We start from the raw sequence: 14,938 nt of genomic DNA, 5'->3' as shown, positions 1-14,938 counted from the left end.
GTTGACTACCCCTAGTCTAAAGGAATATCCTTGGGAGACAGGAGGAGGAAAAGACACAGTGTGGCCAATGAACATATAAAGGACATCTCAGCCTATAGAAGGAATGGGAGTATATAAAGTGTCTCAGAAGGGATCTTCCCTAATTCCCTGGAAAATAAAAGCAAGAGTGAAGTGCTGTTACTGTAACCGTACAATAAAGACTCCTGAGAATATCACAGACAGCCACTCCCCCCCCCCCCCAAATTAAATAGATCATAGAATAAAGTTTTCCCTCAAGGCTCAAATTATCACATTTGGGACAAATTATGTGAAGATTTTACTTCCTTGAGAAGTTCATAATACTGAAAAAGTGAAAGAAAAGAGAAGGACACCTGGCAGCAAGAGGATGGTCTCAATAGCAACAACTGCACAGTTGGAAGACCTGAAAGACCACATTAGGGACAGATAGTTCTAGAGAAAATCTATCAGTGTGGTGACTAGAATAGACAGCAATTTTATGACACATAATTGATTGATCTGTCAATCAATCAAGTCTAAATGGCCTAATAGCCAATTTTTTATTGTGTGTGTTACTTGAGCTTTTTTTTATTGCAAATATCTGTTTCTGTTTTGGCATAATTATGTATTTATAATGTTATCTAGAAATCTCTAGAGATATTTTGACAATAAATGATCAGGATAATCAAGCTTCTGATGTAAATTAATCAAATATACTTAACTAGCAGTAATTTCAAGGGTAAAGAGGTTGTGACAGCAAGATCTAAAAAAAAAAAACCAAAACAGACTGGAGTTACTTATCTCTACTTTTTTAATGTCCTCCTATCTCAAAGATGTTATTTGCTTATTGGGGAAAGAGAAGTTTGAGAGGAGTAAGAGATAAATTGAATAAACCAACTCCCTCCTTTACAAGTATTTTTTTTTAATCAGGAAATCCGTATGTCTTTTCATATTCCATTTCAGTCTGTAATCTTCTTTATTTTACTGTTTCTGTATTTCCTGGGAGCTTAACAGGCTGGTCCTATCTGAAAGTCCAATAAAGCAAAAATAGTGCATTCAGCTGTTCAACTATGAATTACATTGTAAGGTAGAGCAATAAAGCATGCTAATCCTTGTTTTATGTATTTTCACATTTTTAATTATAGACTGCATGATCTCATTTTCAAAATGCAAATATCTTACTCCATCTTGCCTGAGTTTTTTCTGGAGTACCAGTGATTCAGGACCTTCAGCTTGATTTAGCTTACTAAATTTCTCTCTGTATCCTCTGTGTTGGTTAGTTCTGCATCATGAATCAAAGGATAAAAACATGGCCCTATTTTTTTAAAACAAACATACAAGCAAACATTCGACTTTTTCTATCATTTAGCTATATAAGGAGAGGTGACAATTTGGGTACCACTGGGCCAGCCAGCTATTTGATGTCAGAAGTCACTATTAGCTTTCAAATCACAATGTTCATCTGTCTTATCTTGTCCTAATTGCCCTTGAATAGATTCACAGGAACTTCTATTACAGTGAATGCAGAATTATAAAAAGCAACTTAGTCTCCAGTGAATTGCTTATTATTGCTGGAATGTATGCATTTCCATTTAATTTTTAGCTTTTTCAATGGTGGTTCCAATGCATTTGTAAGCCAACTGGGAAAAACTTGGTTTAGTAATAGGCAAATCTTCAAAACCTTACTGTAGATGAGGAGGGAGAGGGGGGGCATGTCTTGATTTGTAAATTGTTCTGAGAACACCATGAAATTGATAAATACATGCATATCCAGAAGTCAAAACTCAATGGCTTTTCCCAGCTCAGCTACTAAATATGAAGAGGTTACAAATTAGGCAGCAGATCTAGCAAGCTCTGATATACTCCAAGAAAATGGCCATAGTTTGTGGTTGTGAAAATAATTTTTTGAAACTGCCCAACTGGTATGTTCAAACTTTGTCTTCCTAACGGTTTTCATCAGTAGTCCTTTACAAAACTTTGGCTGATGATCAACAGAAACATGAGAATTAAATCATTCTTGATTCCATTCTGGAATCAAGGTTTACTCACTGCCATCTTGAAAATAATATGCAGCTGGTTGTAAAAAGCAGAATAATTCCCCAAAAGTGTGAATTAAGAAAAGAGATGGCGTATATTATTTGTAGCTTTCCATTACAAATAACTTTGATTAATTTTAATAATTTTGATTAAAAACATATTTTGATATGCAATGGATCTTTTAAAAGTCTCTCATTAAGTTTGTCTTCCATAATCCATTTGCTGAGAGCAGTCATGTTACTGAATTGTACTTAAAAATAAGATTTTTCTCTTGCTAAGAAAATGCATGTTGAGGTCCTCTCCCTGGCCTTCCCTCTCAGGACCATTTTGTTCTTGATTGACATATTTGTTTCTGCCAGCCCTTTGTTCTGGCTGCTTCCACAGTGTAGGGCAGAACTTCCCAAAGATGGCTAAATCAAATTATGACTGAAATGACCCAAAACTTAGGCAGGTGAATGTTTGTTTGCTTGTTTTAATGCAGTGGTTCCCAACCTTTTCTATACCCCACATCCCTAGAATGCTCCTGATATATCCTCGCACTCCTTACAAAAGTTCAAAATAACGGCAACGAATTATGCATATACATTATAATTTTGAAAACCCAAGTTTCCGCAGCCCCTGGAATATAATCTCGGACCCCCAGGGGGTGCAAGCACCCCTGGTTGGGAACCCCTGTTTTAATGGAACAACTGTTCAATTTTCTGAGCCAATTCAAGGGACTAGATCTTATGGTCTCACACCTTTCCTGACAGCTGCTGAATCACTTTTGTCAATGTCCCCTTTATACAGGGAGAGGAAAGGAAGCAGTGGCAGCAATAGGAAGGCTTTGAGGAATAACTGGGATATGTGGGACCAAGATAACACTTAGTGTCTGAAGAGCAGCAGAATATAATACAGAATAACACAGTTGGAAGGGACTTTATAGGCATTCTAGTCCAACCTTTTGGGCTTCCATGGACCCTTTTGGGACCCATGGAAGGGACTTTATAGGCATTCTAGTCCAACCTTTTGGGCCCCATGGACCGGTTCCATGAAGAGAGGTTTTTCCACAGACCGGAGGGTGCGTGGTTTTGTGTGCTGCCTGCATCCCATGAATGGGGCTTTGCTTGTTTGTGTGGACCAATTGCTGGCATGCTGCGGCCCGGACCAGGGGTTGGGGACCCCTGTTCTAGTCCAAGCCCCTGGGTGTCTTACAACTAAAAATTCAGTAATTAAAATTAAAAGATAACAGACCAGAAAACTGAAATAAAAAAAACAAAGCAACATGAAACAAGAACAAAACAAAACAAATAGGGAACTCCATAAACACTCTTTCTTCAAGACCTGGGAGAACAACCAAGTCTGTGACAATTTCCTGAGTGCCATAAGGATGGGAGACTGAAATAGCTGAAACAGAGTGCCAAGGCATTGCCCTGGCCCATAAAGAAAGCCAAAGAACTGTCAAGGATTGTCTGAATGAGAGTTTGATGATTTAGAGGTGATAGGTAAAATTATTCTTGGCAGAGCCTGGTTCTGGTGGCTTTCAAAAAGATATAAACCTTGATTTGTCATTCTCACTGGGCTTAAGGTGTCGTTGAAAGGGATTTACAAAAACTATCTGACATCTGTTTCTCACGTCTTTACTGGCATTTCAAAATCTGAAAACACAGTGACGATGCTAAAAGAAAAAATCTCATGAATGGAGAAAGCATCTCTTTTAGGTACAATTGTAAAAACTTCATTTCAAACTGGTAACATTTATTTTTAATAAATAGTTCAGCTCTCTCCTATATCTACTGTGCTCTAAACTGACCGCATAACAGGATGACTGTTCACATTTCATGAAGGAGGAAAATGGGAAAAGAGGAAGAAGACTGGATAAATGTAAATGTACATGTAGAAAGAGATGGCTGATATTTCATCTTATTTTATACTGCTTAGGTGGATTCTGCTCCTTCTTATATTTCTTCTTTTGTGACTATTGATTTATTTGTCCACATTTAGAAGCCATCCAACTCCTCTTTGGTGCACTTATAACAAATAACCCTATATAGAGATGCTAAGTAAAGGTCTCTGAACAACTGGAGAAACAAAATATTTTTTGTATATTATTATATTTATTCTTTAGGTTTTTCACTAAACTAAATTAAACCTCAACTCAAAGTTCCTGCTAGTTCTAGCTGTGTCATTGTAGTAATCCATGGATGTTTGGGCTCTTCCTTCCACCAGAACGTCTGCTGTTGCATGTCCAGACATCCTTCATATTATCACTGCAATATTAAAGTAGACCGTGGGACAGCGTACCTCAAAGACAACAGCATTAAAAGAAGATTCCTTTATTTTTTTTCTATTTCAATTTTATAAGGAGATTCCACATAAGAAAGTTGTTGTGATATTCAGAGAATAATGACAGAGGAAGGGGCCTCATTTATTGATATGGATTTTGAACAGAAAGGGCTGTGGAGATAAATTGGAACAGAATTGTTTTACTTTCTCCTTTCTAGTCTTTAATGAGTTGGAGATACAAGTACATATTTTCACTACCAGTGGTTAGAATCTTGTGAAACAGGTTTAATGTTTACAAATACTGAATAATGCCACGTTGCAAACAGGGCTCTAACACTTTATTTCATAGCAGTAATTGAAATTTGTCAAATGGAACAGCATTGGAAGATAAACAAGAGAGAGAAAGTATTTTCATGGAGACTGCAAAAAATAATACAGTCTCTCATTTAATTTTAGTTCTTTCAAAAGACATCGTTCTTGCTCGCCAAAATATATATTTTTGACATGGCTCATAGAATACCTAATACATTGTCTAGAGTTGAATAGTAATTGCTAATATTCTCTCAAATATTTGCCTATGTAGTTGAAGCAGATAGACCTCTTTGCTCAGAAGCTGAATGCATTCTCCCATTTTTAATGTTAAAGGCCCGATATTTTCTCTTTTAATCAGAGCTAGAATTTCTTTTCTTCCTTGTTAGAATTTGAATGTTCTCTAGCTGGAGCCGAATTCTAAAAACACAGAATTAAAGAATTTTACAGGGCAGCAATGTCCGTAGGAAGCATGATTGACAACACTTATACATAAGACATGAGACTTGGACATGCTGTCAAGGCACCCATGTTATCTGTTTTGATAGACACACACACACACACACACACACACACCTCAGATACTGCTGGCACAGTTCTGGACAGGCAAAGGAGAACAAATGGGGAAAAGGAGGATACAGTAACTATTAAATATTTGTATTTATATACTGATGAGAGAGAAAAGGATGACAAGTGAGTTAAAAGTTCACAATGGGGTATATACATGGAGAGGAACATGCTAGCTCCAGCTGTTTGCTCTGTTAGGAGGCAAAAGCGTTCAGGTGTAATTGATTAATAACAGAATAAAAGAGTTAAAAGGGAACTTGAAGGTCTTCTAGTTCAACCCCCACCATGGAGACTCTATACCATTCCAGACAAGTGGTTGTCCAATCTCTTCTTAAAAGCCTCCAGTGATGGAGCACCCACAACTTCTGAAGGCAAGTGATTCCACTGGTTAATTGTTCTCAGTGTTAGGACATTTCTCCTTAATTCTAAGTTGCTTCTCTCTTTGATTAGTTTCCATCCATTGTTTCTTGTCTTACCTTCTGGTGCTTTGGAAAATAGGTTGACCCCCTTTTCTTTGTGGTAGCCCCTCAAATATTGGAACATTGCTATCCTGTCACTCCAGTCCTTTTCACTAGACTAGACATACTCAATTCCTGCAATCGTTCTTCATAAGTATTAGCCTCCAGGCCCCTAATCATCTTTGTTGATTAAGGTCAATTTCAAACTGAGCTCGTTAACTTGCCCATAACACTAATCAGGAAACTCCTGCGCCAGAGAAAACTGCTCAGTTCAATTCTCAAAAATTCAGACAATATTTGTTTTGAATGGATGCCATGAGGATAACCACAAGGAGATATCCTCTTTTTGCTGGATGTCTGGTAACCCTAGGCAAATAAGTTTGACCTGAGAACTAGATTCACCTGAAATCTCAGTCAGAGATTTGATACAGAAAAGTCCATTCATGTACTGATGACTTTCCATTCTGGCTTATTTTAAACTCCATTCATTCCTATACTCTATTTCTATTTGGGGGGAGGGGCTTGGAAAGGGCATGGAGAGCTGTGCCATCTAGTTATTATTGCTTTTAAACAACAAGGCATCATTGCATTCTTATGATTGATTGCAAAACATTCAGAAATCTATCAGCAGACCCTAATCTACTATAAGGCACTCCTGCTTTAAATGTCTGCGGAGACTTAATTTAGCTCTCTATAAATAACTTTCAAAATATTTACTGTCTTGAGTTGCTGATACAAATTACAGATATTTTTGGTGCATGTTTCTTAAATGTATGAAAGTAACTCTCCAAGTGACATTGACACATGGCATGAGACTTAGTGTGCTTTTTTGAGCCAATGCAAAACAACAGCAGCAAACACTAGCTCTTTTTGACATGTGTTACCTCTTACTGTTTATCCCGATCCTATTAATCACATGGAACATAAAGTGGACCTGATTCATTTTACATTTAACAAGTCCAGAATGTTGTATTATAGGCTTTCCAAATGACAATCTTTTCATTCCTCTCTCTTTGTTATTTCCTCTCATTAAAGTGAACTTGTAAACTAAATAGTTCATCCTACATTAAGAAAGCTAGTTGTCCCTCCAGCTAAAGCACATATTAATTTTAAAAAGCTGGCCAAGATACTGAGCAATATTAGAATCATCAAATTGCAATTTCTTCTAAAGACTAGACTGCAAACAGTATTGGCCTTTGACATGGAAGACCACAACCTCTTTACATATTTACAAAACTCTTCCTGATTAAATCGTATGATATGTATTTTTGAAAAATTACATGTGTACAATATTGTTCTTTGGAAGAGGGACAGGATGCAAACATAAATAATACCTACTAAATAGAATCAAAATGGAAGTTACAAGCCTTGAAGTGATGTATAGATTCAGTTTGGATCCAGTCTGATGATTCAGGTAATAGTCTAATTTAACTCAGAATTTGAGAGAATATAAAACCAGACAGAAACTCTAATCCAAAGCAGGATTCAGGCCTGTGACTTTTTATGCCTCCCACTGCCAAATCCATTTGGCAGTGGGAGGCATCCAGTATATGAGAGGTGAAATCTTTAAACCCATGAGATTGTTAGAGAACAACATGAACAATTTAAAACAGATACCTACATTTCACTTTATATAGCTACTGGACATATTATTAACTAATTTTGTTTGTCCAGACAAATTTCAAAAGAAGATCCAAGACAGCCTACGTTAGTATCCCTGCGAATAAATCCCACCAAGTTTAGTAAGGCTGCCTTGTTAAAACCTGGGTGCTCTTTCAATCTGAAACAATTCTCAGTTTCAGTGTGCAATCATTTTTGCCTTTGAGCCTTTCATCAGGATCACAGCTTGTAACAGTGAATATAAAGAAAACAACGTGCGCTCCCTGGTTTGATACCTGCAGAAGGGAAAATCAACAGTGGCACTCTAAAAAATATTTCTCGTATGATATCTTTTGGCAGAAAATCAACTGCCTTGGACTGTAATGATGTCACTGATAAAATGGGCCATTAGACCATCTCCAGGTGTGGTACTCTTTATATAACCTATGTACTCTTTGTTCTTGAAAAAGAACAAATAGGTGATAAGGCACGCCAGGCACAAAGGATTGGGATCATACGTTAAGTCACGGCACAGATGATTTATTCAAGCCTATACACAAGAATCTAGTCAACTAAAAGTCAACATTAAATTGGAACTAGGTAAGGATCAACAGAATTCAAGGGAGGCTGGACTTGGACCATTTATGGCAAGGTAAGGACTCTAAGCTGATGATATATTTAATTCTGTCTCCCTTCCCTTCCCTCCCCCCCCCCCTAGCTCTGCCTGCTTTTTTCCTACAGGATCCCAAATGCTTTGAACTGTGGCATAGATCAAAGACCCAGAAAGATGCAACTCAGAAGCCAGATGCTTCCAGAGGGTATAGGATGTGTGTGTGGGGACTGGAAATGACTTTGCCCTTCTTGGTCTAACATTTTAACTACTACATCACATTGACTCTCTGCATTTTCTTGAACCATGAGGGTGATGGAATATATTCATTGGAAAAGAAAAAAAACCTGTTGTGTACTTCTTCCCCAGCTACATAGTGTCTAAAAAAAGTTTCCATGCACACAGGGGGAGAAGTACACAACCCCAGAGTCATTCTACTATGCCTTGAGAATAGGGACTCAATGAGTATTTGGAAAGTATTTGGGCATTGGCTGATAAAGGAGAAATAATTGAAAAGAATATATCCTTTCTACCAAAATGATGGCAGTGAATGTTCATACAATATTATCACCATTTTTCAGTTTGCATGTTGGCTCTAACAACCCTAATAGGTATGAAGGTGATCCCTGCACTTTAATACCAAGGTTGCCGTTGTGGTTTTAAATTAGTGTGAATAGAATGAATCATATAAATTATAGAGAAGATCAAACAAGGCACACTGAAATAATAATAAAAAACTATAAATATACTGTATCTCTTTAAGGCAATTCTAATAGAATAGTCCCTTTGAAGCGTTGCTGTATTATTATTGCAGAGACTTAAAAAAATTGTAGCAGGCAGGTTTTGATTTATAAACAACCTCCATTAATGTGATAGCTCATTGCTTTATAAAGTATAACAGAATGAAATATCAATCTTATCCAGTGAAGTCTGTTCGTATAGAATAACAGAGTTGGAAAGCATAATTTTAAGCTGTTGAATCCAAATCCATGCTCAATGCTCAATGCCAGGATCCAAATTAAATTCTTCCTAACAGATACCCATCCAATTTCTGCATGAATAGCTCTGCGGTGGATTGTGTCTGCAAAGGAGGAGATGGTGTGATGGACTACAATGAAGCAGCAATTTCCCAAGAAGAGGAAGCACATTCCAAGGAGGGGGACGAGACAAGAGACAACACAGCCTGGAGCTAGACTGGAGACTGGAGACAGAGGAAGAGATTTAGCATAGCCAGTTCATATAATCTCCCAGAGTAAATCAGTTAGGGTGAGAATTGTAAAGATTTACCAATAAAGGACAATATTTGTAGCTCACTGCACTGCACTGATGATGTCACCTAGTTTGAGTAATGAAACATCTGCAAGAAAACAAGCAAGCTCAGAGAGAACCAAGGACCCCTCAGTAGGGATTTAGTCTGGCAAGACTAATGTCAGGCCCAGCCCAAGAATGACATAGAGCAGGGGTCTTCAAACTTGGTCCTTTTATGACTGGTGGACTTCAACTCCCAGAATTCCTCAGCCAGGCACGCTGGCTGAAGAATTCTGGGAGTTGAAGTCCACAAGTCATAAAAGGACCAAGTTTGAAGATCCCTGACATAGAACAATCCAGCCAAGGTTCTGTTCTTTATTTGCTCACGCCATGTAGACAGAATCTTACTTTGTGAAATTTATTGTGAGAATCTGATTGATGTACAAAGAAATACAGAAATATAGCACATATGTGCAAAAAATTAATAGAGGCACATGTTGAATTTGTGGTTATTTAGCTATAATTTGGAAGAGTTGACACATCACCTTTTTCACCCATTTTAATAGTTACTATTCACCATTTCACTTTCTCTTCAAAGCAATCTTCCTTACCATGATGTCCACCAGATGAGATATTGTCCCATAAAAAATTAGCCCAGTTTTCCATGAATGCTTGTTTGCACTCCATCCTATTTTTATCAGGAACAAGCTTCTCTTCCATCTACTCCAATAGCTGCAATGACTGAATAAAAGAAAAAGAAAAAAAATCAGGTTCTATAACATGTATCCATATCAGATATGAGTCAGATAAGAACGATGAAAAGAAATGGGCCAAATTCAGCACACAGAAAAATGCTGATTATGCATGCCAATTCATATCTGTAATCTTCATTCAGAAGGAGATGGTCATCTGGAAGCTTGTTACAATGCAAAGATTGTTTATCTAGATGAAAATGACAACATTCAAACATTTAGACAAACACTTGTACGGATAAACAAGGGAGAATTCATGTTAAAGACAAAATAAAAGCTTTAATAACCTGTTTATACTCTTTAATGAGCTTTGGATTCTTGAATGATGATGATGATGATGATGATGATGATGATGATGATGATGATAATAATAATAATAATAATAATAATAATAATAATAATAATAATAATGTTGGAAAAGACCTTGGAGGTCATCTAGTCCATTAAAATTAGACTCCAATGTTTCATTGCTTGTATTCCTATATGTGAGATGTTTTAATGACTAGTGAAATAAGGATGTCTTTTTGCTTTCACCCTTAAGTGCTGATGCATTTTTGGAACAGCCCCATTCCCAAATCTAGCATGATATGTAAAGCAGATTCAATCACAGTAGTTGACAGAGCAGAAAATTCCCCCTAAGTACTGATCTGAAGGCTACAGGGCAGTCATGAATGTTAAGCTTGATATCCTGTGTAATCAAAATGTAAAATGTCAATCCCTAGTTCTCTGCATTAATCTTTTTTTTCTCAATAACCATCTATACAACTAGCATTAGCACTGTAGCTAAACTGAGAACACTCTCATTTTTTTCCTAAATACTTCCAAATAGAAAGAATGAACCCAACTAAAACCACAGTTCTCAAATGCTGATGACCTGGCAGTCAACATGTTAGATTTGACTGATAAATTGTAATGGTTATTTAATTTAATTAGCTCATATAATCACTTGAACTCTTACTGAAATTCTGGGACATAAAGCTGGAGATAAAGGTTTTTTTTTGAACATGTGCAAACTACATTTTCTTTTCTACTTCTCAAGCACAGATACTCCCAGACGGTTGAGCTTCAAGCTTCTTACCAGCAGTCAAATAATCTGGTTCTCCTTTACGTAAAATTAAAATAAAATACAGTAAAATAGTTAAGATATTTTTAAATTTAGTAGCTGGAGCAGTAGGGTTGTGCAGTGAGCTAGAACACACAGTTGTGATTGGTTGCTGTGGGTGGAGAGTGCTGGCTCCTGCGTGAGGCAATCTGTGCTGTGATTGGTTGCTGTGGGTGTGGAGGGGGAGTTTCCCTTTTTTCCCACCTTTTTCTTCTGTGTGCTCTGTGATTTACGATGCTCCTGCTCCTGCTCCTGACTATCTAGTTTGCTGTACATATATATTTATTTATATAAAATTTCAAGTTTGTTTAATCGTCTCTATGACTTCATTTGGACAGCTTCTGCACAATTCCCTGACAAAATAAAATAAAATAAATAAAATAATAACATAACATAAAATAAATAAAATAAAACCTTGCATTGTTTTCGCTTTATCCCCTGCTGTAATTATTAAATAAATTCTCAGATTATAAATATTCAGATTAGTAAACAGTAAATCTGATCTGTTTTACTGCCTAATTTACAGGGTAGATTTTAATCCCAGAGAGGTGTGGATTTTTAATTTAAAGAATATCTGTATAGATTCCATAATATATTTAAGGGTATGAATTAGTAAGTGATTACTCTTGTTTATTTTTTCTTTTCTTTGCAAAAAATATGCTGGTCACTCATTGCAAGGCTTTCTAGAATGATTGTCTGTTATGAACATGTGGACTTTACATCTGTAGGTAGGTAGGAAGGAAGGAAGGAAGGAAGGAAGGAGGGAGGGAGGGAGGGAGGGAAGGGGAGGAGTAGGATGAGCTTCAAAAATCATACATCACAAAAGTTCACATATCTGTTTTCCAATCTAGCTATCCATTGAAAAGTTTATACACAAATTATGGCATGGCTTCTCCATTACAACCCCATTATATCATTTATTTGTCTGAGGCCTGGTGAATTCCCTCAGGTAGTTTTTATAGTCTCATGGGGGTTACAGCCTAAAATAATTATTTGGGAAGAAAAACACACACTGAGGATTTAAAAAAAAAAATCCTTTCCTTATATCTGAAAATGTTGAATGTGCTCTGGCTGATTAACTAGTGCTAAATCTAATTATAAAATATCTCTATTGTTTAATTTACCCTTTCTGATTTGAGCCAACTGTTCAATTGAGTGCTAATCAAATTTTCCAACCCGAAGAAAGGCGTGTGGCTCAGCAAAAGACTGGCTGGCAATATATCACAAAACAACCCAGAATAAACTGACAGGTTATTCTTCCAGTATGGCAATTTCAGGAGAAATTGTGATACAAAAATCCCACCCAGGCTTTATACAATGTGGAAGGCAATGCAGTCATTTGATATTGCAAAAAGTGCTAAACAGATAAAGATACATGACTAAAGGTCTGGAAATGCCAAAGCAATGGTATCTCCCAGTCTAACAGTGGTATAAAAAATATAGACAGCTTTTTTTCTTTATTTTGAATTATGCATCTTTTTAGTGTTTCAGATTAATTCCACTCTCAGGTTTATAGAATGTAAAAAATAGTGTATTCAAAGTCAGAATGTTGGGTCAGATAATGAACTATGAAGGCTGGTAGTCTATTACTGCAGTAGGTAAATTTGAAGCACCAGCTGATGCACAGATTTAGGCCCTAACTCAGTTAAGATGCCTTTGTGGCAGTAATGCCTTTGGAGCCCAATTCAAAATACTTCTCATTATTTTGAAGGCCTTTATAGTAAGGCACAGTACGGGTCATATCAGGCAAAACCCAGTTGACTCTACCCATTTGGTTTGGAGACTACAAGAGGGCTTGCTACCTGGGGATATTTTTTTCAAATATTGTCTGCATTTCCTCCTCAGCTATCTTGCCAAACTTAAATAATTTCAATCTAAAAATCACAGAGTGAAATATTCTATGGTGCCAAAATAAGACTGTAAATGATTATTCGCACAGTCACTTGAAACAAAATGTGTAATTAGGTGGGCTGCCATTAGGAGAACAATGTTCTAAAAAGGATCCAACAACCATGAAAACCTTATAAAATAAGGGTTCGAGGGTTAGACAACTTCTGGAAACATACCGGTATGTGTTTTAAAAAATTAGTGGTGAGAGCTTTTATATAACAGGTGACATAGGAGACTTTCCTATTTGTCACCAAGCATGCATTTAACAGAAAGTGAACTAATTTCTCAGATTGCTCTTTACCAGCCTGGTGGGACCTAAACATACTGCTGCAAATAAATGGGTTGTTAGAAGTTAGTACTCGGCTTTGCAGCTTGCCAGCCTTGTGTATTTTTATTAAAAGAATCTTTTGAATAGTCAGTTGGGACAAAAGTGTCTGAGGGGACATTAGTTCCTGCAGTTGCCTAACCTGCAGTAGATTACAAAAATCTGATTTCAGAACATTTATTCCATTGTATCTCCTGAGTTAAAACTCAAATATTTTGGCCACCTAATGAGAAGGAAGGACTCACTGGAGAAGAGCCTAATGCTGAGAAAGATTGAGGGCAATAGAAGAAGGGGATGACAGAGAATGAGGTGGCTGAATGGAGTCACTGAACCAGTAGGCGTGAACTTAAATGGACTCCAGAAGATGGTAGAGGACAGGAAGGCCTGGAGGAACGTTGTCCATGGGGTCACGATGGGTCAGACACAACTTTGCAACTAACAACAACAACAACAACAAATCTCCAATAGCTGCTTCTCTTTCAAAACAGATTTGGAAAAAAAATGATCTATCAAAAATCCATGCTTGATTTCAGATGTCTTCATTCAATGAGGGCTAGAAAATGCCCTCACTGAATACTCATACTGAAAGAGAATGTTACAAAATATAAACCCTAATCCTAATTTTAAACAAGGTGTAGATTTGTTTGGGGCATTAATAAACGGAGTGCCAATTGTCCAGGTTGCCTGGAGTGGCAGAGTTGGGAGAAGTTGCATTTTTGACCTATATTGTCAAACAGTAACAAAAGGTTTATGACAGACAGGAGACTGGAATACTCCTTTCAGTCAACCGAGTACTGTATATACAGTAGTTGTTGGAATGCTTCCTTGCTCTTCTCTTCCCAATAATGTATTAATCTGTTTTATTTTTCAGGACCTATATAGTTTACAGAAAAAAATAGGGGTTTCCTGATGAATAATGATGTTAACAATAATATGTATAATTTGAATAACCAGAATATTTAAGCGGCTGTTCCTTCCTTCCTCTTCTTTCTTTTTCCAGTTCTCTGAAACCAGATGCCACAGGAAATTATTTCAGAAATTGCTGGCAAGCAGAGAACCACTGAGAATGATTTTAATGTCAAGTAAATCAAATAGTTCACTCAAGTGGCCAATTCTGATAAACAGAACCTGTGAGGATATGGCAAAAATCATCAGCTCCAGGCAATGTCTTCGATTAGCATTCTCCAAACTCGTATTCTCCAAATGTTTCCTTTTACAGCTCTCCTGGATGGATATAGTGTGAGTTATTGTCTAAGATATCTATGTTTAAAAAGGCTACTTTAGAACATTAACAGAACAATGGACAATCCTCTGTTTTTTTAAAAATCCCTTTTTAATATAAAATGAGATGACTAGAATTATTCAAAGGTTCATGACCTTCCATACTTGTTGGAATGATGCCGCAAGGATCATTCTAATTTTTTGGTCTTATCGTTGTGTTTGTCACATTTCCTTCCTTGATATGGGTGACCATGGGATTCATATAGTTGCCTGACCATGCCAGAAGCCGCTGCTGACTTTAAACTTGCAACAAAAAGTCACATGATCATATAGAACAGGGGTAGGCAACCTTGGCTCTTTTGTGACTCGTGGACTTCAACTCCCAGAATTCCTGAGCCAGCCATGCTGAGGGGAAAGAGAGAGGTTTCCAAGCTGAGCCATGCTGGCTCAAGAATTCTGGGAGTTGAAGTCCATGAGTCATAAAAGAGCCAAGGTTGCCTACCCCTGATATAGAACATTTTAGTGTACAATGGAGACACAGTCCTCCTGCTGTAAGAG

Source organism: Protobothrops mucrosquamatus, unplaced genomic scaffold, assembly GCF_001527695.2.
Source record: "Protobothrops mucrosquamatus isolate PMUCROS unplaced genomic scaffold, P.Mucros_1.0 scaffold_168, whole genome shotgun sequence".
In the NCBI taxonomy this organism is placed as follows: Eukaryota; Metazoa; Chordata; class Lepidosauria; order Squamata; family Viperidae; genus Protobothrops; species Protobothrops mucrosquamatus.
Note: the sequence above shows the minus strand (reverse complement) of the source record.